Here is a 24,182-nt window from a genome sequence, read left to right as displayed (position 1 = left end):
GTTAATCTCTAAGGCCCATGCATGTGTACGACAAGTGGTGGGAAGTGTGGGAAGTTTAGTACCATACTGCTACAGTAAGAAGAGTGAGACCTCTTTATAAGGGTTGCTCCATCACTTGCTATTGGGAGCTTGGGAGTAGGAGTTGCACACGCGCGCTCCTCCTTTTCCGCCGCTCGCCTCGTCACGAAGCGCGCGTGCGCCACGGGTTGCGGGAATGAGCCGAGCCGAAGCTTATTTTTTCCGGTCAAGAATGGTTAATTGATCTTGTATTAATTAACGAGTCGCTTACGAAAGTGCCACTGTCCGAGACGTTGGACCGTGGGCTGTTCGCAGACTCGGTCATGGGCCTGAGCCCAGGCCCATCTACTCGAAGGCCTATATAAGAAGGCGTTGGCTAGTGGAGTGAACCCTAACTCAGTTTACTCACTCCCTATCATACAACCCTAGCCGTCATCTACTGTTCCTCTCACTGAGCTGTCTCCGGCGATCCCATCCCGACGACCGCGTGCACGGTTGGTCGGGAGAGCAGGTGCCTCCGGAACCCTGTCGTTCAAGATCCTACCCGGGAGAACGGCAATAAGGTTTTTGGGGAGCGTCTCGACGCGGTTGCTCCCGATCCGTCCCCGTCTTCGTCCGCCTCTGCTTTCACTACTTCCTCTACATCGACTCCATGGCTGACGACGAAATCGCCAAGAAGAAGGCATTGGCTGATGCCGAGGCTGCTGCTGCCGCCGCCATGTTGGCCTGGCCAACCGGAGGGTATGAGTCGTTCATCCCCTATTTGCTCGTTCGTGTGCTAGCCGTATATATGATGTTCATAGATGGTTCGGTTCTATGTATTGTATGTGCTCACATGCTTAGATATCGGTATGAGATGCATACCGTATTTGCCATGTTTACTGTCTACTCGTCAATTAGATTAATCGAGAAAGTGCTAATATTTCCAACAATACCTATTCTAACATGGCTTCTATGCTTCATTTCAGAACTTCCCCGCATCATCTCATCCTCTTGTTGGGCACTTGAGTGTGACACTCAGAAGACTGGGGGCCTCCTTGGAAAGCTACCTATTTCAGCCATTGTTGCTTGTGATGTTAAGGTCCATACATTGTGTAAAGTTATTGACCCTAAGGCAGAATTTGATCCTCTCTTGGTTCTTTCAATGATCTATAATGCTGCCAAACAATCTCTTGGTGTATCTGTTAGTAACAGAAACTTTTGGATTCAGATTCAAAGGCCTTATTCCCCTGAGGCTGTTGATTTGGCACTTCAGCGCTGGTCTGGTATTTCAGATCCCATAAGAGTAGAAGCAGTTCTTATTCCATGTGTGTTGGATGATGGACCTAAGATGGTAAGCCTTAATATATGAGAGAATGAACATTACATGGGTGATATAGCATCGAAGCTCTCTGCAACTGATTCATCTCATGTCCTTGTCTCAAGGTCAGTACAGAGTCTGTGATTGGTGAAGTCTTGATTTCTGAACCTTTACAGCAAATTGGTTGTGCTGACAGTTTAAAGCATTTTTCTTACTGCAGAACAGTTGACAAAGCATCTTCTGAGATGAGGTTTTTTTTCCCAGCTCCGGATGTACAATTTGTTTCTGATTTATCAAAACAATTGGTGGATGATCGTGGAGATCGCAATATGAACTGCGTAATAAATAAGCGAGCTTCCTACATTTCTGGCCAAACAATTTATGGAGATGCAGTTTTGGCAAATGTTGGATACACAAGGAGAGATACAGAACTTCAAACTGATCATGTCAATCTATGTACCTATTACAGGTACAAGCTTGTTGACGATTTCACTTGTATGCTATGTGTTTGCAGCAAAACTGCAATCTTCTATGAATAAGTGATACACCAGCTAACGATCTATAGGGGATCGTAATCTAGCTGTAGATGCCAGTCATTCATCAATTTCTCTCCATTGTGTTCTAGTTATCTTCGATTTTGAGACTGTTTTTCTCTGTCTTGTAGGAACTACTCTTTCTCGCCCTATTTTATATTTTGTTTATGTAACATGCTTTTGGATCCTCAGGATTCTTCTGCGAAAATTACCTGATGGAATTTACAAGATCTCCAAGGACTCGATTCTTGTGGCAGAGCTTCCGTGTGTTTATACTCGTACCAGTTGGAAAGGCCCCTCTCCACGAGATCTCCTTTGTTCTTTCTGTCGCCTCCAGAGGCTATCAGAACCCCATTTCGCTGCCAATGGGGTAAGTGCATCCTGTAATGTCTTAGGAACAGTTGTGGGCTCTGAAGAGATGGGGTCACCAAAAGCAACCGCTGGAAATCAGTGCGCAAATGATGGAAGGATTGCCAAGGAAAACCCAGACATGTTCAAGTGCTCTGTCAAAATATATTCAAAGAAGAGGGAGATTTTACTAGAGTATTCCACAGATTATAGCTGGAGCAAGGAAACTGGTCCTATTCAGAATTCTGCGTTGAAGGTCTTGATTTGGTTCAATCGTTATTTTAAGCAGCTGAACACGCCTGTGGAGAAGCTCTATCTTCCTAAGAGCACTGATGGCCTCACGATATATCCAAATATATTTTTACAAGAATTTGCAATGTGCTTATCTGTCTATGGCAAGACAAGTGGTGGTCATTCAAGAACATGCAGCGCAGTTGGATACTTTTCTATGGATACATCATATCAGCAGCTTGAAAGCAGTGCATTTTTTAACAGACGTTGATGGTCAAGATTCTGGTGTTTTTCCGTCCCATAGATCGTTGGCTTGCATAAGCTACAGTGTTCACCTGTTTATGAAGGACAGCAGAACGAGATATCTCCTAGAAGTCAATAATGAGTTTGAGTTTGAGATAGGGGCTGGAGCTGTTAGGAATCAGCTTGAATCATGTGCAACTCAACTCTCAGTTAATCAAAGTGCATGCTTTGTAGATCAACTGTCTGATAGGGATTTGAGCCTGGCTGCAGCTGGTGAGTTGTCACTGGACCTTTCCAAGATATCTAGAGGTGAGCTACCTATATCAATAGCTCAATCTGACAGTTATCTATGATTGTTGGAATTGGGCTTCAACATCCTTCCTACATTTGAACATCTTTGCAGACAGCTGCGTCTTGGAGTTCTCCGTAAAGGTGTTGCAAGTAACTGAACCTTTAGAAGATAGAATGGAGAAGGCCTTGTTCAATCCTGCTTTATCTAAACAGAGAGTTGAATTTGCTGTTCGGCACATCAACCAGCTGCATGCTACAACATTGGTGAATATTACTTTCATCCTAGTTCCTTATTTACAAGTATTGGCTTGTCACTATTAAAGCTGAATTTTTCAGGTTGATTTTGGTTGTGGATCTGGTAGTCTTCTTGACTCACTGTTAGAGCATCCAACAACCCTTGAAAAAATTGTTGGTGTTGATATTTCTCGAAAGGGTCTTACGAGAGCGGGAAAGGTTCAAAGTCATGCTCAAATAGTTGTTTACTCTTTGAACCATTTTTTTTCCTTTTCAATGATTTATATTTGGTTGCGAGATCTTATGGGTTTCACCTCTAGCCTACCCCAACTTGTTTGGGACTAAAGGCTTTGTTGTTGTTGTTTGTAATGATTTATATTTGGATTTGTTTCACCTCTATCTGACATTGCAGAGCCTTCATCAGAAGCTTAGCAAGAAACTCTTGTTACAAACTAGTGTTCCAACAGCTGTGCTCTATCATGGATCAGTAACAGATTTTGATTCTCGCTTATATGGGTTTGATATTGGCAGCTGTCTTGAGGTAGCCGAGTACTCCTTTTGAACTGTTTGTATCTTCTTGTTTGGTTTTGTTATATGTATGTAAAACGTTAGGCTTGGTTTTGTTCTAGAATTGATCTGGGCATATGGGCTGTTAGTTCCTGGTGTGGATTTGATGTTTTTTTTAGAAAAGGGGTATTACCCCGGCCTCTGCATCAGAAAGATGCATACGGCTCATAATTAAAAAACAAAAGCAGTCACAAAAATCTCCAACATCTGAAGGTACGAAAAGAAAACAAGCTGTTCAAGCGAGCCTAATCAAGAAGCCACAACCGGCTGGCAAATAAAATAGGAGCACTACATGCCTATCCTATTACATGACCGCCATCCAAACCGGTTGAAAATACCCCGAGCTACCATCTCCCATCGGGTAGACGCAGTAGCCAAACGCCCCCTGGCCTCCGTCGGAGTGAGTAACGACCACATACGGATCAATGTTGTGGCCCTGAAGATAACCTGCAAAAAGTGAAAGTTCGTTTTTCTGTTAAAAACCAAATCATTTTTGCAGTTTCATACTGCCCATAACAAGGCACACACTCCGACACGAATGTGTCTTGCTACATCCAAGTTAACCCCATCAAGCCATGTTCCAAATAACATATTGATAGAGGTAGGTGGAGTAATATTAAAAGCAATATGAATCGAACGCCAAAGAATCTTAGCCAGCGGACAATCTAGAAAGAAGTGCCTTATAGTTTCGTTACAATCACAAAAGCTACACCTAGCAGAACCCATCCAATTGCGTTTTGCCAGGTTGTCTTTTGTCAAAATGACTTGTTTATGCACAAAACACATAAACATTTTGATTTGCAATGGTACCTTAACTTTTCAGACGTGCTTCGAGCAAGGAATGACACTAGTGTTCATGACATCCAGATACATGGATTTGACCGAGAACCTGCCGTCCTTAGTCAGTTTCCAAAACAATCTATCTGGCTGCTGAGACAGCTGGACATCCATCAACCTTCGTACAAGATGAAGCCATGCCTCCCAACGATGGCCTACTAGCGTCCTCCGGAAGCTAATATTGAGAGGCGTGGACTGTAAGGCAGTTGCAACATAGGCTTCTCGACGTTGAACAATGTTATACAGAGTAGGATATTGAAGTGCCAGAGGCGTCTCCCCAAGCCACGTATCCTCCCAGAACCTCGTGTTAGCCCCATCACCGACTAAGATTTTTGCCCTATTAAAGAAGAGGGGCTTGACTCTCATCAACCCTTTCCAAAATGGAGAATCAGTCGGGCGCACAGTCACCTGAGCCAAAGTTTTAGCCTGAAGATACTTATTTCGCAGAATCTGAGCCCATGTGGCCTCTGTCTCGGACGAGAGTTTAAATAGCCACTTGCTAAGAAGACATCTATTCTTGATCTCTAGATTTTCAATGCCTAGACCGCCTTGGTCCTTCGGCCTACAGATGATATCCCATTTTGCAAGCCTATACTTTCGTTTCAACTCATCATTCTGCCAAAAGAAACGAGATCGATAAAAGTCTAACCTCTTCCTGACCCCCACCGGGACCTCAAAAAAGGATAAAAGAAACATGGGCATACTGGTTAAGACCGAATTAATCAGAATTAATCGACCTCCATATGACATGAGCTTCCCTTTCCAACAGCTTAGTTTCTTTTCAAAACGATCCTCGATGCACTTCCACTCCTTGTTCGTCAGCTTACGATGGTGAATGGGTATACCTAGGTATGTAAACGGTAGCGAACCCAACTCACATCCGAACAATTGCTTATATGCCTCCTGGTCCTCATTAGCTCTTCCAAAGCAAAACAGTTCGCTCTTATGGAAGTTAATCTTGAGTCCAGACAATTGTTCAAATAAGCACAACACAAGCTTCATGTTCCTTGCTTTCGCCATGTCATGCTCCATAAAGATGATAGTATCATCGGCATACTTCAGAATGGATATACCACCATCAACTAGGTGCGGAACCAAGCCCGAAACCTGCCCCGCATCCTTAGCCCGACCTATTAAAATGGATAACATATCAACCACTATGTTAAATAGAATCGGTGACATGGGATCTCCTTGCCTTAGTCCTTTGTGTGTTTGGAAATAGTGACCTATATCATCATTCACTTTAATCCCTACACTCCCTTTTTGCGTAAAGGACTCAATCTGGTCTCGCCAGGCCTTGTCAAATCCTTTCATACACAACGCCTGTTGAAGGAAAGGCCATTTAACTTTATCGTATGCTTTTTCAAAATCCACTTTAAAAACCACACCATCTAGTTTTTTTTGAGTGAATCTCATGGAGCGTTTCATGCAAGACGACCACCCCTTCAAGGATATTTCTGTCTGGCATGAAAGCGGTCTGGGACGGTTGCATAACTGAATGCGCAATCTGCGTGAGTCTGTTCGTCCCAACCTTGGTGAAAATTTTGACACTGACATTAAGCAAACAGATAGGCCTGAATTGCTCAATACGAATAGCCTCTGTCTTCTTAGGAAGAAGAGTTATCGTTCCAAAATTGAGCTTGAACAAATGAAGCTGACCATTGAACAAATCATGAAACATCTGCAACAGGTCACCCTTAATAAAATGCCAGCACTCTTTGTAGAACTCCGCCGGAAACCCATCTGGTCCTGGCGCTTTATTGTTCTTCATTTGTGAAATGGCCTCAAACACCTCTTTCTCCGTAAAAGGAGCAGTCAAAATCTCATTCTCTTCCGTCTCAAGTTGGGGAACATCCTCAACTCTTGACTCATCCAGGGACACAAAACTCTCTTCCGGAGATCCAAACAACTGCTTATAATAGTTGGTAATGTAAACTTTCAGGTTTTCCTGACCAACTATCGTCCCTTCATCTTGTTCTAATTGAAAAATTCTCTTCTTACGATGCTTTCCATTAGCAATCATATGAAAGAATTGAGTGTTTTCCTCTCCTTGGACAACCTTACGAACCTTAGCTCTCAAAGCCCATTTCAATTCCTCCTCGCGGAGAAGCTCTTTCAACCTTAACTCGGCCTCCACTTTAGACTCCAGCTCGGAAGTATCTAAAATAGAGGTTTCAGCTTTTAACTCAAGGGAATGAATAATCATAAGGAGTCTTTCCTTCTCAGCCTTATATATCCCATTCGTGTGCTTAGCCCATCCACGAAGGAACCTTCGAAGATGACGAATCTTGCACTGCCACCGCTCAATGGGTGACCTTCCCCCCGAGTCTTTAGCCCACTCTCTAGCTAACAACTCAATAAACCCTTCTCTTTCAAACCAGGCAAGTTCGAAGGAGAAAATATTCTTATTACCCATATGAGTTTGAGCTCCAGAGTCGACTAGTAACGGTGTGTGATCCGAGATACCTCGTGTCAATGCCTGCACCGTTACCAGAGGAAACTTCTGTTCCCAATCGACGCTCGCCAAAACACGATCGAGCTTCTCAAAAGTCGGAACCGGTAGCGAGTTTGCCCAAGTGAATTTCCTACCCGAAAGCTCTATCTCTCTGAGATCCAAGCTTTCTATGATAGTATTGAACATAAACGACCATCTGCCGTCAAAGTTGTCATTATTCTTTTCCTCCTTTCTTCGAATAATGTTAAAATCCCCACCCACTAAGACGGGTAGTTGCTCGTTACCGCAAACACGGACCAAATCAGCCAAGAAATCTGGCTTGAGTTCTGGTTGCGCAGCCCCATAGACTGCCACCAAAGCCCAATCAAAACCATCCGCTTTAGTTCTGACCCGAAACTTTACCGCAAACTCACCCAACACTACACTCCAAACCTCCAACGTTTCACACTTAACCCCAAGTAAAACCCCACCGGATCTTCCTCGAGGTGGGAGGCAGTGCCAGTCAAAATCAACCCCCCCAGATAAGGTACTAAGAAATTGTGGAGAAAAAATACCTTGTCTAGTCTCGGACAAAGCAATAAAGTCTAAATAATGTTCAAGAGAAGCCTCTGCTAGAAACCGTCTTTTAGCCAAGTCTTTAAGACCTCTGCTGTTCCAAAAGATGCCTCTCATATTTCATCATGAAATTTTTTAGAGGTACGGATCCTAGCACTTCTACGCACAGCCGACGCCAGATAAACCTTCCGTTTCCAGGTCCGTTTAGGCTTAACGCGAACATCAGAAGGTTCGGCACGTTCGGATTGAGCCTCTACCACCAAAGACTCATCCTCAAGGTTAGATGTTTCAGGGAGGCCATACTCATCCTCCTCCTCCGCCTCCTGTACCGCAGGATCAAGATCAACACACAAACCATCTAGAAATCTAACCCCAAGCGCATCAATCTCCGATTCATTCATCGGCCTAACCGCCGCCATGTTACGAATCAATTCTAACGCTCGTTCAGCTTCCAAATCTAGCATATCATTAACAGACTTAGAAATCTCTAGATCATTATTACCCAGAGATACTCCTAATTGGTTAGCATTTTGCACAATCTCATCATTGGTAAAATGCATAATAGAATTAGACTTGTTAACAGACATACCAGTAGAAAGCTCGACGTCACGAAACTTGGCCGCCCTCAACGCACACCTGAGCTGCATGTCATCAATATCCGGCTGCTCCTGCAGTCTCCCGCTGACCCGTCTCCCTGCAGAGACAGGATCCGGGATCCCACCGAAAGCGATGACCTCCTCGCGAGAAGCTGCGCTGGGGAAAGAGCCTCCTGCCCATCCCCCAACAGCGGTGACCAGCGCCGGGGCCACCGGAGCAACATCCAACGGCGACGAGAGCTCCCAGGGCCCATCGACGGCCATCCTGCCGACGCCCGCGACCAGTGAACTCGGCCTAGCGCGGTCCAGGGAGTCCGGTGCCGCAGCAACCAAACCACCCAGCCCGCCCTCCAGAGCAACAGAAGAGGAAAAGACGGCCTCCTGCGCGCCCGCTCCCCCGCAAACCGGCGACCTCACCAAGGGGGCCGCGCCGACCCTTGGGACCGCCAGCGTCAAAGGCCCAGAGGGCCGAGCCTCCTGCTCGCCATCTCCTCCCATGACCACCGGCTCGGCCGCCTCAGCCTGTGCCGAAGGAGAGGAAACAACCGAGGGCGGGACATCCTGCCCCGAAGCACCTCCGCCCTCAGCAGACCTCGACACCTGCAAACTGAGCACCGGGGTCGCAGAACGGACCCTGTCACACGACACCCTCGGCGGAGCCGAGAACGCTCCAAAAGAGCCAAGCTGAAGAGTGGTAGTCGGAACTGTGCTGGAAGTCCCAACAGGGGCGGAGTCACCATTATCAGACTGCCCCGAAGGCCCCTTAGCCTTGTCATCATCACTCTTAGCTATATCATCCTGGTTCCCTGACCCCCCTCCTCCCTCAGAAGTGTCCATGGGGTTATCATCCTCAAACTCATTGAAAAGATCAGGATCCTCATACTCAACATCCAACTGATATAGAACACCCGCGTAAGTCCAAGGCACCACGTCTGGCAAGAACTGAATATTGGCTACACTGACAAGCAGCCGTGCCACCCCATGAGCCCGAGTGAACTGCATATCCACCTGCTCAGTCCTGCCAATCAAAGAACCCAGGCTCCAAGTGACCAAGAAGCTGTCCAGAGGGTCAGAGGGAGCACCAGAGAAACGAACCCAAATCTGAGTTAAAGGCGTGCCTTGTGGCTCTTTCTTGTTCCACTTATCAAACTCAAGCACATAACTAGTCCCTGTAACCCTGCTCATACCGAACTTGAGAATCCTCACCTGATCCTCCTTAGACGGAAAATCCACTTTGTAAGAGTTATCGGTGAGCTTAAGTAAGGACCACTGAAAATTACCCGGAGCGAGCTCTCTTAACTGCTGAATGATCTGAGCTTCGGTCAACGGCCCGGGAACCACCTTCACCACACCGGGGAAGGACGTTTCCACTATGGGCGCAGAAGGCTCCGCAGAAGGAGACTCAAAAAACATCAACTCCGAACAACACACTCCGTAGATCTGAACGGATGGTTTAGGCCCCAACATAAGAGGACAGTCGGCCGCTGTGTGTTTAGGTTTCCGGCATAGGTCACATAACTCCGCAGTACAGTGAACCAAAAAGTGACCCGGTTCCCCACAACGGAAACAATTGAGCTTCTTCTTCTTAGCCGCCCACTTAGACAACTTGTCACTCTCGGCCTTGTCCGAACCTTGCTCAGAAGTAGAATCGCCAGTCTGCATGGGCTCTGGCACAGAAACTACAGCCAAGGCCTGCACCGTCTGCACCGCCACCTGCGGTAAATCCACTGCACCCTCCGCCACCTCCGTCACTGTAGCGGTCTGAGTACGCCGAGGCTGATAGTGCCTCCGGTTCCCGCCCCGACCTCCACGAAAGCGTCCTCGGAAAGCACGGTTATTAGGACCGACCGCGCCCTCGATGAAATTTCCGGTTGGTCCTTGGAAACCCCGGTTATCATTGCCATTGTCCACCCAAGCATAACCACGGCCCCCTCCGGTGGAGGAAGAACCCCGGTGCAAACCAGCGCCATAAGCATCATACCCGTCATCGCCCCACTGATCGCGCGGGGGGTTACGGTCATATCCCACCGATGCCCCGTCGCAAGGCCGGTCGGACCCTGACCACCACTGCCTCGGCCTCCCGCCATTTGCCTCGGCCATGGACGTTGTGCCGGCGGCGTTTCGAGCCTAGCAGCCGGCGCATGTGCAGCCCGCGACCCGGGGACAGGCGCCATTGGCGGGGGCATCGGCCCCCGAGACGGAGCCGGTGCCCTAGCCGCGAGCGGGGCCAGCGCCCCAGCTGGGGTCGGAGCTGGCGGCCTCGGAACCGGCGCCCGAGGTGGAGGCGGAGCTGTCGCCCTGGGCGGCCTCATGGCTGCCGTAGGCGGAGGCGCAACTCGAGCCACACCCGGCGCAGGCAACGCCGCAGCCATGGCAGCCGCACCCGCGGGCGACGCTGCCTTCTTCGCCGGCGGCGGAGGCTTGGGCGGCATCACGTCCTCTCCGGCCGACGTCGCAATATCGACAGAGACACCCGAGGCCTGCCTCGCACGGCCACGCACAGCAGACGGAAAACCCACCCGTCCGCGGCGGCGAACCCTAGCGAGAACAACCCCTCGACAGGGCGAAACCGATCGTGCATGCGATGGCACATGATCCGACGCAATCACATGCACGAACGCCTCGACAGGCCTCTCGCCAGTAGCCGGTTTTGCCTGGGCCTTTAGCCCCGCTAATCCCGGTCCACACATAGGCAAACCACCCGAGCCCGATGTCCCGGTCTCGGAAGTGCCCGTACAGCGGCCCACTACACCCAGCCCGTCAGAACCCAACAACGCATTCAAACGCACGATCCGATCCGCCCTAATCACGGACGAACAATCACTCGCCGGCTCCGGCCTCTGCGCCGCCGGCGGCCGCCGATCCTTCTTCTTCTTCCGCGTCACAAGAGTCCGGTTATCCGGCAAGAAATCAGACAACGTTACCGGTTTTCTCAGAACCTTTGGAATTGGTCCGCTCCACGGCTTCATCACTGGCTTCGAGATTTGAACAGTAGGGCTACGCCGATCGTTCTTGATCTCAAGCTCCGGCGAAGAACCAGCGCTCGGCGAGGCCATGGACACTCCACCGGCGATCTTCATAGATATATGGCTCTCGACCTGCTCCTCTCCGTCGCTGTCCGAAAGCACCCAAAATCTCCCTCCTGGTCTGGCATGAACCATCGGCTCCGAAAGATCGATCAACTCCGGTGACCTCGGTTGAACATCCACCTGCACACATTCACCAACCACTACGTCATATAAATCGAGAATGAATCTAGAACCCACCTCAGTCTTGCCGCCGTCCGGAAGATATTCGCCAGCGAGGACGTCGTTGTCCAAATCTAGGAGAACCATCCATCTCGAACGTGGAGAGAAACGAAGTCGTCCTTCGATCCAAACGACGGGATCATTCCCTTCGGAGAAGCTTGCCCGCCATTGCATCCAGCGCGGCTCATCCCGTCCGATCTCACCAGGCTGCAGATCGCCGCAAGCGCCATCCGATCCCGCCGGCTCCTCCGTTCCACCCGATAGCGCCGCCGCTAGGGTACTAGGAGAGGCCGGTTGGATCTCATGCGCCGGAGCAGCCCACCAAACGAGGGTAGAAGGAGCAACAGCGGTGATCCGGCCGCCTTTGGTAGCCTCGTCTCCGCCTCACCCTCCGCCTCGCCATCCGCTGGTGCATCCATCCAGGTCACCTCCTGATGCGAGCCGCGAGCTTCCTGTTGGCGCGAGGAGCGAGCTTGCCACTGATGCGGCCTATGCGTCGTCCGTCTAGTCTTCCCGTCAATGTGGATTTGATGTAGAATTACTGTAGGAGTGAACGCGGGAGTTGGTTCCTTTATGTGAAAGACAACATACCTGAAGGACGTTTGTAATCAGTAACCTATGCTACATAAAATGTACCCGGAAATGCTTGTACATTTCTTGTATGTTGGTTTTGTTTAGGGACTTTTTTTGACTAACCGAAGTAAACTGCAGGTGATTGAGCATGTGGAGGAGGACCAAGCAAGTTTATTCGGCAACGTTGTATTGAGCTCATTCTGTCCGGCGGTGCTCATTGTCTCAACACCCAACTACGAATACAACCCTATCCTCCAGAGGTCAGCTTTGCCAAACAAGGAAGAGGAGCAGGAGGAAAACGCTGGACCTTGCAAGTTCCGCAACCATGACCACAAGTTCGAGTGGACGAGGTCCCAGTTCCAGCGCTGGGCTACTGGCCTCGCTGCAAGCCACGACTACACTGTGGAGTTCAGTGGCGTTGGCTGCTCGAGCGACGAACCTGGCTATGCTTCCCAGATTGCTGTTTTCAGAAGAATGGCGAGAGATCAAGGTGAATCTTCCCCGAACGAGGATGATTCGCATCAACCTTATGAAGTTCTCTGGGAATGGCCTAACGCATCTATACCGTCTCACTGAGTTTGGGCGGATACCTGACTCACCGGCCGTCTCCTACCCGAGATGATGAGACTGGTTCTTAGTTCTTACTAACTTGTCAGTTTGATACTCCACCCAGAGTGTGTTGCTGGATATCTACCTCGTTGAACTAAATAGTTGCAGTAGCTGCTCCGAACCTATCCCTTGCGATGGCTCTAATCCCTGTAGAAAACTGAATATTCTGTAGTGGGCAAAATGACTACTCTCTCCATCTCATAATATAAGAACGTTTCACGTTTTTTTTTTAGAAAAAGAGGATGACCCCCGGAATTTATATCTGAGCGATGCATACGGCCACTTTATTAATTATTATTATAAAACCTTATAAAACCATACAACAGCAAGACTAAAGCCACCGTCTAAGCAACAACTGTCGCTACACCTATCCAATTGATGAAGGGGCGCAAATAGTCTGGGCCTAATACCAAACAGATATCGCAGTCAAATCTAAACATCTAAAACCTGAGGTTCCAACCAGGACGCCTGCCGGGTATGGGGCACCTACCAGTCCGGCGCACTCCTCAACCAGGACGCCTGCCGGGTATGAGGCCGCCGCAGCCACCTGCCACAAATCCATCTTCAGAGCTGTACTGTTGCATATACCGTGCCAGGTCTCTCTGCCATCGACGCCACCACGACGCCCGACAGCACCGTCCTCCTGCGCGAGGCCATCCTCCCACAGCGAACTCCGAATCTGCACTGCGCTACGCCGTCAAGATCCGTCGCCATCAGTGTGTAGGATGAAGCACCACTCCACCAAAGAATCCGTCCTCTGGTCCCTCAATCACGTGTGTACCTTCAAAAATGACGCCCCCAAGGGAGGAACGACACCAGAGCGCCGCCGTCATCCGATCATCCGATCTAGGGTTTCCCCTGGAGGTAGCAGAGAGTGGCCTTGAACTTCTCCACCGCGATGCCTTCAAGAAGGGAACGACGCAGATAGCGCCGCCACCGCCGGCCTTAGCAGAAGCCCAAGGCAAGTTTTCACCCTGATCAGTTCGAAGGAATCCAACTCTCGTGCACGGGCCGCCGTCACCACCAGCATCACCAGGCAGACCCTGGAGTACCGGCAGATCAGCGAGCCACCGGCACCACCGCATCCAAATCGCCGGCCATGCCGGGCCGCCGCCATCCCCCGCGCCGTCCGGATCGGAGACGAAGCTGCCGACCGCGCACAGGGACCGCCGCCGCCTGCACACGCCGGAGCGCCGCCGATATCCCAACGCCCGCCACCGCTTGTCGACGCCAACTGCCGCCCGAGCACTGGCGCCACCGTGGAGCCATCAGATCGGGGAGGGGGACGTCGCGCACCGACCACCCTCGCGGACCCCGCCGCACGCCCGAGCGCCGGCGCCACCGCGGCGCCATCAGATCGGGAGGAGGAGGAGCCCGCACCTCGCCGCCCCACGCAGACCACGCCGCCACCATCACCGCATCGCCACCAAAGGGGAGCCCCGCGGATCCGCCGGCGACCCGACCTGCCGCCGAGCCGAGCGCCGCCGCGAGGGCCAGCCGTCCCGCGCCGCCCAAAAGCCTCGCGGGGAGGGAGGGAGCCCCGCCGCCGCCGACGCACGCGCGGGCTTTGCCCGGCGGCGTCCCCTGGCGGCGACGAGGGAGAAGGAAGGCGAAGGAAGGGAGCGGCGGCGGCGATCTAGGGTTCCGCCCAGGCCGCTCGCGGGAGCAGCACGGGGGTGGTTATATTATGAGACGGAGGGAGAAGTTGACTATTTTTCGCAGCGTGCTTTTGCATGATGAAGAAAGAGTAGCCCTGGTGCCTCAAGCAAAAGGAGTCGGTTGATCGATCAGAGGCTTCGATCGGTCTCCCCAGCCGTCAATTGCAGCTGCGTTATGCTCAGGATCGCAGGTCCAGCTAGTCTCTCGCCACACACCATGCCGCGAAAAGAAAAATCCTCCACCAACTGTTATGTAGCCCGTGATTTGCCGTCGCACAGCAGCACCATCCACAGTCGCAACATTGGCTTGCCGCTCTCAGTAGAGCCCCCCACTTTTTTTTAAAGTGGCTTTTCATTGATTTAGCAGAAGGGATGAGTGACTAGAGGGAGTTCGGAACGCAACACTAGGATATTCAGAAACCAGCCATCACCGCCAAAGACTGTAGTTAAACGATTGATTGAAGAGGCAGCAGTCTGGCAAAGGGCGGGACGGGGCAAGGCCATCTCCCTCCTCAATAGACCAAGAGAACCAGACTAGGAAAGCTTAGTACAGGAAACGGAGATGGCATGTACACCTAGTGCAGGCCTGCTCATGTAACACTGCTGTAAATTAACTCTCTTCAACCGCATCCAAATCGCCGGCCATGCGGGCCGCCGCCATCCCCCGCGCCGTCCGGATCGGAGACGAAGCTGCCGACCGCGCACAGGGACCGCCGCCGCCTGCACACGCCGGAGCGCCGCCGATATCCCAGCGCCCGCCACCGCTTGTCGACGCCAACTGCCGCCCGAGCACTGGCGCCACCGTGGAGCCATCAGATCGGGGAGGGGGACGTCGCGCACCGACCACCCTCGCGGACCCCGCCGCACGCCCGAGCGCCGGCGCCACCGCGGCGCCATCAGATCGGGAGGAGGAGGAGCCCGCACCTCGCCGCCCCACGCAGACCACGCCGCCACCATCACCGCATCGTCACCAAAGGGGAGCCCCGCGGATCCGCCGGCGACCCGACCTGCCGCCGAGCCGAGCGCCGCCGCGAGGGCCAGCCGTCCCGCGCCGCCCAAAAGCCTCGCGGGGAGGGAGGGAGCCCCGCCGCCGCCGACGCACGCGCGGGCTTTGCCCGGCGGCGTCCCCTGGCGGCGACGAGGGAGAAGGAAGGCGAAGGAAGGGAGCGGCGGCGGCGATCTAGGGTTCCGCCCAGGCCGCTCGCGGGAGCAGCACGGGGGTGGTTATATTATGAGACGGAGGGAGAAGTTGACTATTTTTCGCAGCGTGCTTTTGCATGATGAAGAAAGAGTAGCCCTGGTGCCTCAAGCAAAAGGAGTCGGTTGATCGATCAGAGGCTTCGATCGGTCTCCCCAGCCGTCAATTGCAGCTGCGTTATGCTCAGGATCGCAGGTCCAGCTAGTCTCTCGCCACACACCATGCCGCGAAAAGAAAAATCCTCCACCAACTGTTATGTAGCCCGTGATTTGCCGTCGCACAGCAGCACCATCCACAGTCGCAACATTGGCTTGCCGCTCTCAGTAGAGCCCCCCACTTTTTTTTAAAGTGGCTTTTCATTGATTTAGCAGAAGGGATGAGTGACTAGAGGGAGTTCGGAACGCAACACTAGGATATTCAGAAACCAGCCATCACCGCCAAAGACTGTAGTTAAACGATTGATTGAAGAGGCAGCAGTCTGGCAAAGGGCGGGACGGGGCAAGGCCATCTCCCTCCTCAATAGACCAAGAGAACCAGACTAGGAAAGCTTAGTACAGGAAACGGAGATGGCATGTACACCTAGTGCAGGCCTGCTCATGTAACACTGCTGTAAATTAACTCTCTTCAACCGCATCCAAATCGCCGGCCACGCCGGGCCGCCGCCATCCCCCGCGCCGTCCGGGTCAGAGACGAGCTGCCGACCGCGCACAGGGACCGCCGCCGCCTGCACACGCCGGAGCGCCGCCGAGATCCCAGCGCCCGCCACCGCTTGTCGACGCCAACCGCCGCCCGAGCACTGGCGCCACCGTGGAGCCATCAGATCGGGGAGGGAGACGTCGCGCGCCGACCACCCTCGCGGACCCCGCCGCACGCCCGAGCGCCGGCGCCACCGCGGCGCCATCAGATCGGGAGGAGGAGGAGCCCGCGCCTCGCCGCCCCACGCGACCACGCCGCCGCCATCACCGCAGCGCCACCAAAGGGGAGCCCCGGATCCGCCGGCGACCCGACCTGCCGCCGAGCCGAGCGCCGCCGCGAGGGCCGGCCGTCCCGCGCCGCCCAGGAGCCTCGCGAGGAGGGAGGGAGCCCCGCCGCCGCCGACGCACGCGCGGGCTTTGCCCGGCGGCGTCCCCTGGGCGGCGAGGGAGAAGGAAGGCGAAGGAAGGGAGCGGCGGCGGCGATCTAGGGTTCCGCCCAGGCCGCTCGCGGGAGCAGCACGGGGGTGGTTATATTATGAGACGGAGGGAGAAGTTGACTATTTTTCGCAGCGTGCTTTTGCATGATGAAGAAAGAGTAGCCCTGGTGCCTCAAGCAAAAGGAGTCGGTTGATCGATCAGAGGCTTCGATCGGTCTCCCCAGCCGTCAATTGCAGCTGCGTTATGCTCAGGATCGCAGGTCCAGCTAGTCTCTCGCCACACACCATGCCGCGAAAAGAAAAATCCTCCACCAACTGTTATGTAGCCCGTGATTTGCCGTCGCACAGCAGCACCATCCACAGTCGCAACATTGGCTTGCCGCTCTCAGTAGAGCCCCCCACTTTTTTTTAAAGTGGCTTTTCATTGATTTAGCAGAAGGGATGAGTGACTAGAGGGAGTTCGGAACGCAACACTAGGATATTCAGAAACCAGCCATCACCGCCAAAGACTGTAGTTAAACGATTGATTGAAGAGGCAGCAGTCTGGCAAAGGGCGGGACGGGGCAAGGCCATCTCCCTCCTCAATAGACCAAGAGAACCAGACTAGGAAAGCTTAGTACAGGAAACGGAGATGGCATGTACACCTAGTGCAGGCCTGCTCATGTAACACTGCTGTAAATTAACTCTCTTCAACCGCATCCAAATCGCCGGCCATGCCGGGCCGCCGCCATCCCCCGCGCCGTCCGGGTCAGAGACGAGAGCTGCCGACCGCGCACAGGGACCGCCGCCGCCTGCACACGCCGGAGCGCCGCCGAGATCCCAGCGCCCGCCACCGCTTGCCGACGCCAACCGCCGCCCGAGCACTGGCGCCACCGTGGAGCCATCAGATCGGGGAGGGAGACGTCGCGCGCCGACCACCCTCGCGGACCCCGCCGCACGCCCGAGCGCCGGCGCCACCGCGGCGCCATCAGATCGGGAGGAGGAGGAGCCCGCGCCTCGCCGCCCCACGCAGACCACGCCGCCGCCATCACCGCAGCGCCACCAAAGGGGAGCCCCGCAGATCCGCCGGCGACCCGACCTGCCGCCGAGCCGAGCGCCGCCGCGAGGGCCGGCCGTCCCGCGCCGCCCAGGAGCCTCGCGAGGAGGGAGGGAGCCCCGCCGCCGCCGACGCACCGCGATGGCGTTCCGACGCATCAAGCCCATGATGTGTTAATGTGATTGGTTCGAGAACCCGCCGCCGCCGACGCATGCGCGGGCTGCCCCGACAGCGTCCCCTGGCGGCGCGAGGGAGAAGGAAGGCGAAGGAAGGGAGCGGCGGCGGCGATCTAGGGTTCCGCCCAGGCCGCTCGCGGGAGCAGCACGGGGGTGGTTATATTATGAGACGGAGGGAGAAGTTGACTATTTTTCGCAGCGTGCTTTTGCATGATGAAGAAAGAGTAGCCCTGGTGCCTCAAGCAAAAGGAGTCGGTTGATCGATCAGAGGCTTCGATCGGTCTCCCCAGCCGTCAATTGCAGCTGCGTTATGCTCAGGATCGCAGGTCCAGCTAGTCTCTCGCCACACACCATGCCGCGAAAAGAAAAATCCTCCACCAACTGTTATGTAGCCCGTGATTTGCCGTCGCACAGCAGCACCATCCACAGTCGCAACATTGGCTTGCCGCTCTCAGTAGAGCCCCCCACTTTTTTTTAAAGTGGCTTTTCATTGATTTAGCAGAAGGGATGAGTGACTAGAGGGAGTTCGGAACGCAACACTAGGATATTCAGAAACCAGCCATCACCGCCAAAGACTGTAGTTAAACGATTGATTGAAGAGGCAGCAGTCTGGCAAAGGGCGGGACGGGGCAAGGCCATCTCCCTCCTCAATAGACCAAGAGAACCAGACTAGGAAAGCTTAGTACAGGAAACGGAGATGGCATGTACACCTAGTGCAGGCCTGCTCATGTAACACTGCTGTAAATTAACTCTCTTCAACCCCCCCCCCCCACCCCCATATCAATGAAAAGCTGCTCCATCAGTATTTTCGTAAAAAAACCAGAAGGAGTTCGGGGCGCCAAAGCCTGCCCGAAAAGGGTGTCCTCCTTGTTCCACCTGAGCACCTGAAGCAAGAGCAGAACCTGCATGATTCAAACGTCAATGTCATGATGATGGTGAATGAAGAAACTCTAATGGTTGCAGGCTTCAAGGGACCTGCGTCGTGAATGTCATTCTCGGTGGCTCGAGCACGGAAGGAGGACCAAGAGAAACCCTAAGGAGTACGTGTGGGCTTTGGTGCCAACCCCTCCTACCCAATGGGTGCTTATTGCTCCGGCTAATTTGCCTTGTTGCAGTTGTTGGGCCCCAAGTTCAAGGTATGTAGGTAGCACCAAGTTTTTCCTCAGTGAGATACTAATGTATCAATATGTGGAAGCATTGATTCCTAAATCAATCATCAACTCTGCAACACAAATAAAATTTCAGTTTTGCTTGACTCACTCACTTAAATATGCAATAACTAGAGCACATCTAGATGTGCCCTAAACACACCCATAAAATTTCACTTGTGCGAACAACAACTCGAATAAGGGTAACCTCAATAGCTTTCCTAGTTTTTTTTTGAGCATCAGTACAGACACAAGCGCTCATATACACGCGCATACACTCATCCCTATGAACGCACACACGCACACCCTATCCCACTGAAAGCGCATCGCCGGATACCACTGTCCACCTAACCATCTCAACCACAGGTTGGTTCGCAATAGCTTTCCTAGTTGTAACAATTATGTATATTGTGATTGGAAGTATTTTTTGTATTTTAGAAATAAATAAAGGCTGAAAATAAAAGTGCATACAAAAGTAAATTGACGGTTATGAGGAAAATTGGACCGGAATTCATAGGCTCACCAATATTATCTCTCCCGCTAACATCGGTGCATAGAAGTTACATAAAGTATATGAACTGAAATATTACAAGTTGATGAAGCAATATCTGAAGATTACCATTTTCCTTGCTTTAAGGGTAACCATGATCATTTGTCAAAGCCTCCAATCATATACAAAGTCCCCACGGGCATGTAATCATTCACTCTTACTTGAATAAGAATTAATGGGTCGGCAATAAAGCTTCAAGCCCCACTCTAGAAGCTCTAGGGTCGGATCCGAGGAGCCACGTTCCCCTCATACCGATGCTGAGAAAGGGCATTTGGAGTGAAATCTGAATATCCCCATCCGACTAGGATCCACGACTAACCTCCCTCAATGTTTCCTAACATAGGACTAGACTGCGCTCCATCGAGCTGATTGAACTTATTCAAAACATCGACGTGTCAATCTTGTTAGTTGACAGGACTGAATCGGTCGACTAGAGGAGGAGGGGGTGAATAGGTGACTATAAATTTTAACTTAATTACCAATTTTAGGATAATACAGATAAGTAGATTCTCCAGATATGTAACTAGGTGCTAACAACATACTCCCTTCGTTTCTAAATATAGGGCAGGGGCGGCGCCAGCGTGGGGTCATGTAGGGGCAGCCGCCCCGGCTAAATTTTGTGAACCTAGGTACCTCCCCTGCTACTTTGGCTAGTGGCCACCATGGGAGGTGAGACAAACTGTTCTCGACATTAAGTTCTTTCGTAGGTTCCAGCAAGAAGATGAGAAGAGAGAAAAAGAGTTAATTACACAAAACCACAACTTCAGAGTAACTTATAACACTTTACCACAACTTTTGAGTTTTTTAACAAAAAACCACAACTTCAGGTCAACTTATAACACTTTACCACAATTTTTGAGTTTCTTTAACACATAACCACAACTTCTGAACTAATTATCAACACTGAGCCCAAATTTATCAGTCAACTTCTTTTAATAGACAATCTGATTGATTGGGCCCACATTTAGGACCACATTTCCTCCTCTTGCCATCCCGTACCGGCGCCATGAACTCCACCGACGCATTGAGCAGGGAGCTAGGTGTTGTTGGGGTGGTCAAAATTCTGCCATAGGACGATCACTCCGAGCGTTCTCGATGGCGAGGTTCTTAGTGTCGCAAAGCCGTGCCCGCGTGTCACTGTCGTTGGCGGTAGAGTTCCAAATGATCTCGACGTCGTAATCAGTGAGGACGAGCACGTTGCAGTGGTCGTTAAGCATGAGGTGGCAGCCTTGATTGTGCACAAGGTGGCGGCACGGATGTGCTGGCAGCGCCTGTCCGGACTATGTCATGGTCGGGCGGGGCACGCGAACTAGACAGAGAGGCCCTGGGGAGGACGAGCACGTCTCTATGGCGGTGGAGCACAAGGGAGGAGCCTTGTCTATGCACGACGTGGTATAGTGCATGTGCTAGCTGTGGCTATTCAGACGACAACATGGTTGGGCGGAGTGCGCTGATACGTCTCCAACGTATCTATAATTTTTGATTGCTCCATGCTATATTATCTTCTGTTTTGGACATTATTGGGCTTTATTATTCACATTTATATCATTTTTGGGGCTAACCTATTAACCGGAGGCCCAGCCCAGAATTGCTGTTTTTGCCTATTTCAGAGTTTCACAGAAAAAGAATATCAAACGGAGTCCAAACGGAATGAAACCTTCCGGAACGTGATTTTCGGAACGAACATGATCCAGGAGACTTGGACCCTACGTCAAGCAACCAACAGGGAAGCCACGAGGTAGGGGGCGCGCCTACCCCCCAGGCGCGCCCTCCACCCTCGTGGGCCCCCTGTTGCTCCACCGACATACTCCTTCCTCCTATATATACCTACGTACCCCCAAACGATCAAAGAAGGAGCCAAAACCCTAATTCCACCGCCGTAACTTTCTGTATCCACAAGATCCCATCTTGGGGCCTGTTCCGGAGGGGGCATCGATCACGGAGGGCTTCTACATCAACACCATAGCCTCTCCGATGAAGTGTGAGTAGTTTACCTCAGACCTTTGGGTCCATAGTTATTAGCTAGATGGCTTCTTCTCTCTTTTTGGATCTCAATACAAAGTTCTCCGCCTCTCTTGTGGAGATCTATTCGATGTAATCTTCTTTTGCGGTGTGTTTGTTGAGACCTATGAATTGTGGTTTTATGATCAAGTTTATCTATGAACAATATTTGAATCTTCTCTGAATTCTTTTTTGTATAATTGGTTATCTTTGCAAGTCTTTTCGAATTATCAGTTTGGTTTGGCCTACTAGATTGATCTTTCTTGCAATGGGAGAAGTGCTTAGCTTTGGGTTCAATCTTGTGGTGTCCTTTCCCAATGACAGTAGGGGCAGCAAGGCACGTATTGTATTGTTGCCATCAAGGATAACAAGATGGTTTTTTTATCATATTGCATGAATTTATTCCTCTACATCATGTCATCTTGCTTAAAGCGTTACTCTGTTCTTATGAACTTAATACTCTAGATGCATGCTAGATAGCGGTCGATGTGTGGAGTAATAGTAGTAGATGCAGGCAGGAGTCGGTCTACTTGTCTCGGACGTGATGCCTATATACATGATCATACCTAGATATTCTCATAACTATGCTCAATTCCGTCAATTGCTCAACAGTAATTTGTTTACCCGCCGTGAATACTTATGCTCTCGAGAGAAGCCACTAGTGAAACCTATGGCCCCCGGGTCTATCTTCCATCATATTAATCTTCCAACACTTAGTTATTTTCATTTCCTTTTATTTTACTTTGCATCTTTATCATAAAAATACCAAAGATATTATCTTATCATATCTATCAAATCTCACTCTCGTAAGTGGCCGTGTAGGGATTGACAACCCCTTATCGCATTGGTTGCGAGGATTTATTTGTTTTGTGTAGGTGCGAGGGACTCGCGCGTAGCCTCCTACTGGATTGATACCTTGGTTCTCAAAAACTGACGGAAATACTTACGCTACTTTGCTGCATCACCCTTTCCTCTTCAAGGGAAAACCAACGCAGTGCTCAAGAGGTAGCAAGAAGGATTTCTGGCGCCGTTGCCGGGAAGGTCTACGCAAAAGTCAACATACCAAGTACCCATCACAAACCCTTATCTCCCGCATTGCATTATTTGCCATTTACCTCTTGTTTTCCTCTCCCCCACTTCACCCTTGCCGTTTTATTCGCCCTCTCTCTCTTTCTATCCTCCCTCTCTTTCTCTATTTGCCTCTTTTTGCCCGTTCCTCGTTTGCTTGTGTGTTGGATTGCTTGCTTGTCACGATGGCTCAAGATAACACTAAATTGTTTGACTTTACCAAAACCAAAAACAATGATTTTATTAGCACTCTGATTGCTCCTCTTACCGATGCTGAATCTTATGAAATTAATGCTGCCTTGATTAATCTTGTCATGAAAGATCCGTTTTCCGGCCTTCCTAGTGAAGATGTCTCTACCCATCTAAATAGCTTCGTTGATTTGTGTGATATGCAAAAGAAGAAAGATGTGGACAATGATATTGTTAAATTGAAGCTATTTCCTTTTTCGCTTAGAGATCGTGCTAAAGCTTGGTTTTCGTCTTTGCCTAAAAATAGTATTGATTATTGGAATAAGTGCAAAGATGCTTTTATCTCTAAGTATTTTCCTCCCGCTAAGATCATCTCTCTTAGAAACGATATTATGAATTTTAAGCAACTTGATCATGAACATGTTGCACAAGATTGGGAGAGGATGAAATTAATGATACGTAATTGCCCAACACATGGTTTGAATTTGTGGATGATTATACAAAAAATTTATGCCGGATTGAATTTTGCTTCTAGAAATCTTTTAGATTCGGCCACGGGAGGCACTTTTATGGAAATCACTTTAGGCGAAGCTACTAAACTCCTAGATAATATTGTGGTTAATTATTCTCAATGGCACACTGAAAGATCTACTAATAAAAAAGTGCATGCGGTAAAAGAAATTAATGTTTTGAGTGGAAAGTTGGATGAACTTATGAAATTATTTGCTACTAAGAGTGTTTCTTCTGATCCTAATGATATGTCTTTGTCTACTTTGATTGAGAATAATAATGAATCTATGGATGTGAATTTTGTTGGTAGGAATAATTTTGGTAACAACGCGTATAGAGGAAACTTTAATCCTAGGCCTTATCCTAGTAATTCCTCTAATAATTATGGTAATTCCTACAACAATTCTTATGGAAATTTTAATAAGATGCCCTCTGAATTTGAGACTAGTGTTAATGAATTTATGAATTCACAAAATAATTTCAATGCTTTGCTTGCAGAGAAATTGCTTAAAGTTGATGATTTGGCTAGGAACGTTGATAGAATTTCTCTTGATGTTGATTCTTTAAAACTTAGATATATTCCTCCTAAGCATGATATCAATGAGTCTCTCAAAGCCATGAGAATTTCCATTGATGAGTGCAAAGAAAGAACCGCTAGGATGCGTGCTAAGAAAGATTATAAGAGCGTGTTCTTCTAGTTTCCATGATAATAAAGGTGAAGATCTAAAAGTTATTGATGTGTCCCCTATTAAATTTTTGTTTTGCAATATGAATCTTGATAATGATGGGACTGAATATGATCCACCTTTACCTAGAAGGTGTTCCAAAAATTTGGAGTTTTTAGATCTTGATGCTAAATTTGATAAAAGTGGGATTGA

At 50.4% G+C, this 24,182-nt stretch overlaps 1 pseudogene; it reads left to right on the top strand.

Moving 5' to 3' along the window:
• The first annotated feature begins 670 nt into the window (after positions 1–670).
• Positions 671–12,609, top strand: LOC125535037 (annotated as a pseudogene).
• Positions 12,610–24,182: the final 11,573 nt, after the last annotated feature.

The sequence above is a fragment of the Triticum urartu genome, chromosome 2 (assembly GCF_003073215.2).
Source record: "Triticum urartu cultivar G1812 chromosome 2, Tu2.1, whole genome shotgun sequence".
NCBI classification, from domain to species: domain Eukaryota; kingdom Viridiplantae; phylum Streptophyta; class Magnoliopsida; order Poales; family Poaceae; genus Triticum; species Triticum urartu.
Note: the sequence above shows the minus strand (reverse complement) of the source record. Positions and strands in the feature narration are given on the sequence as shown.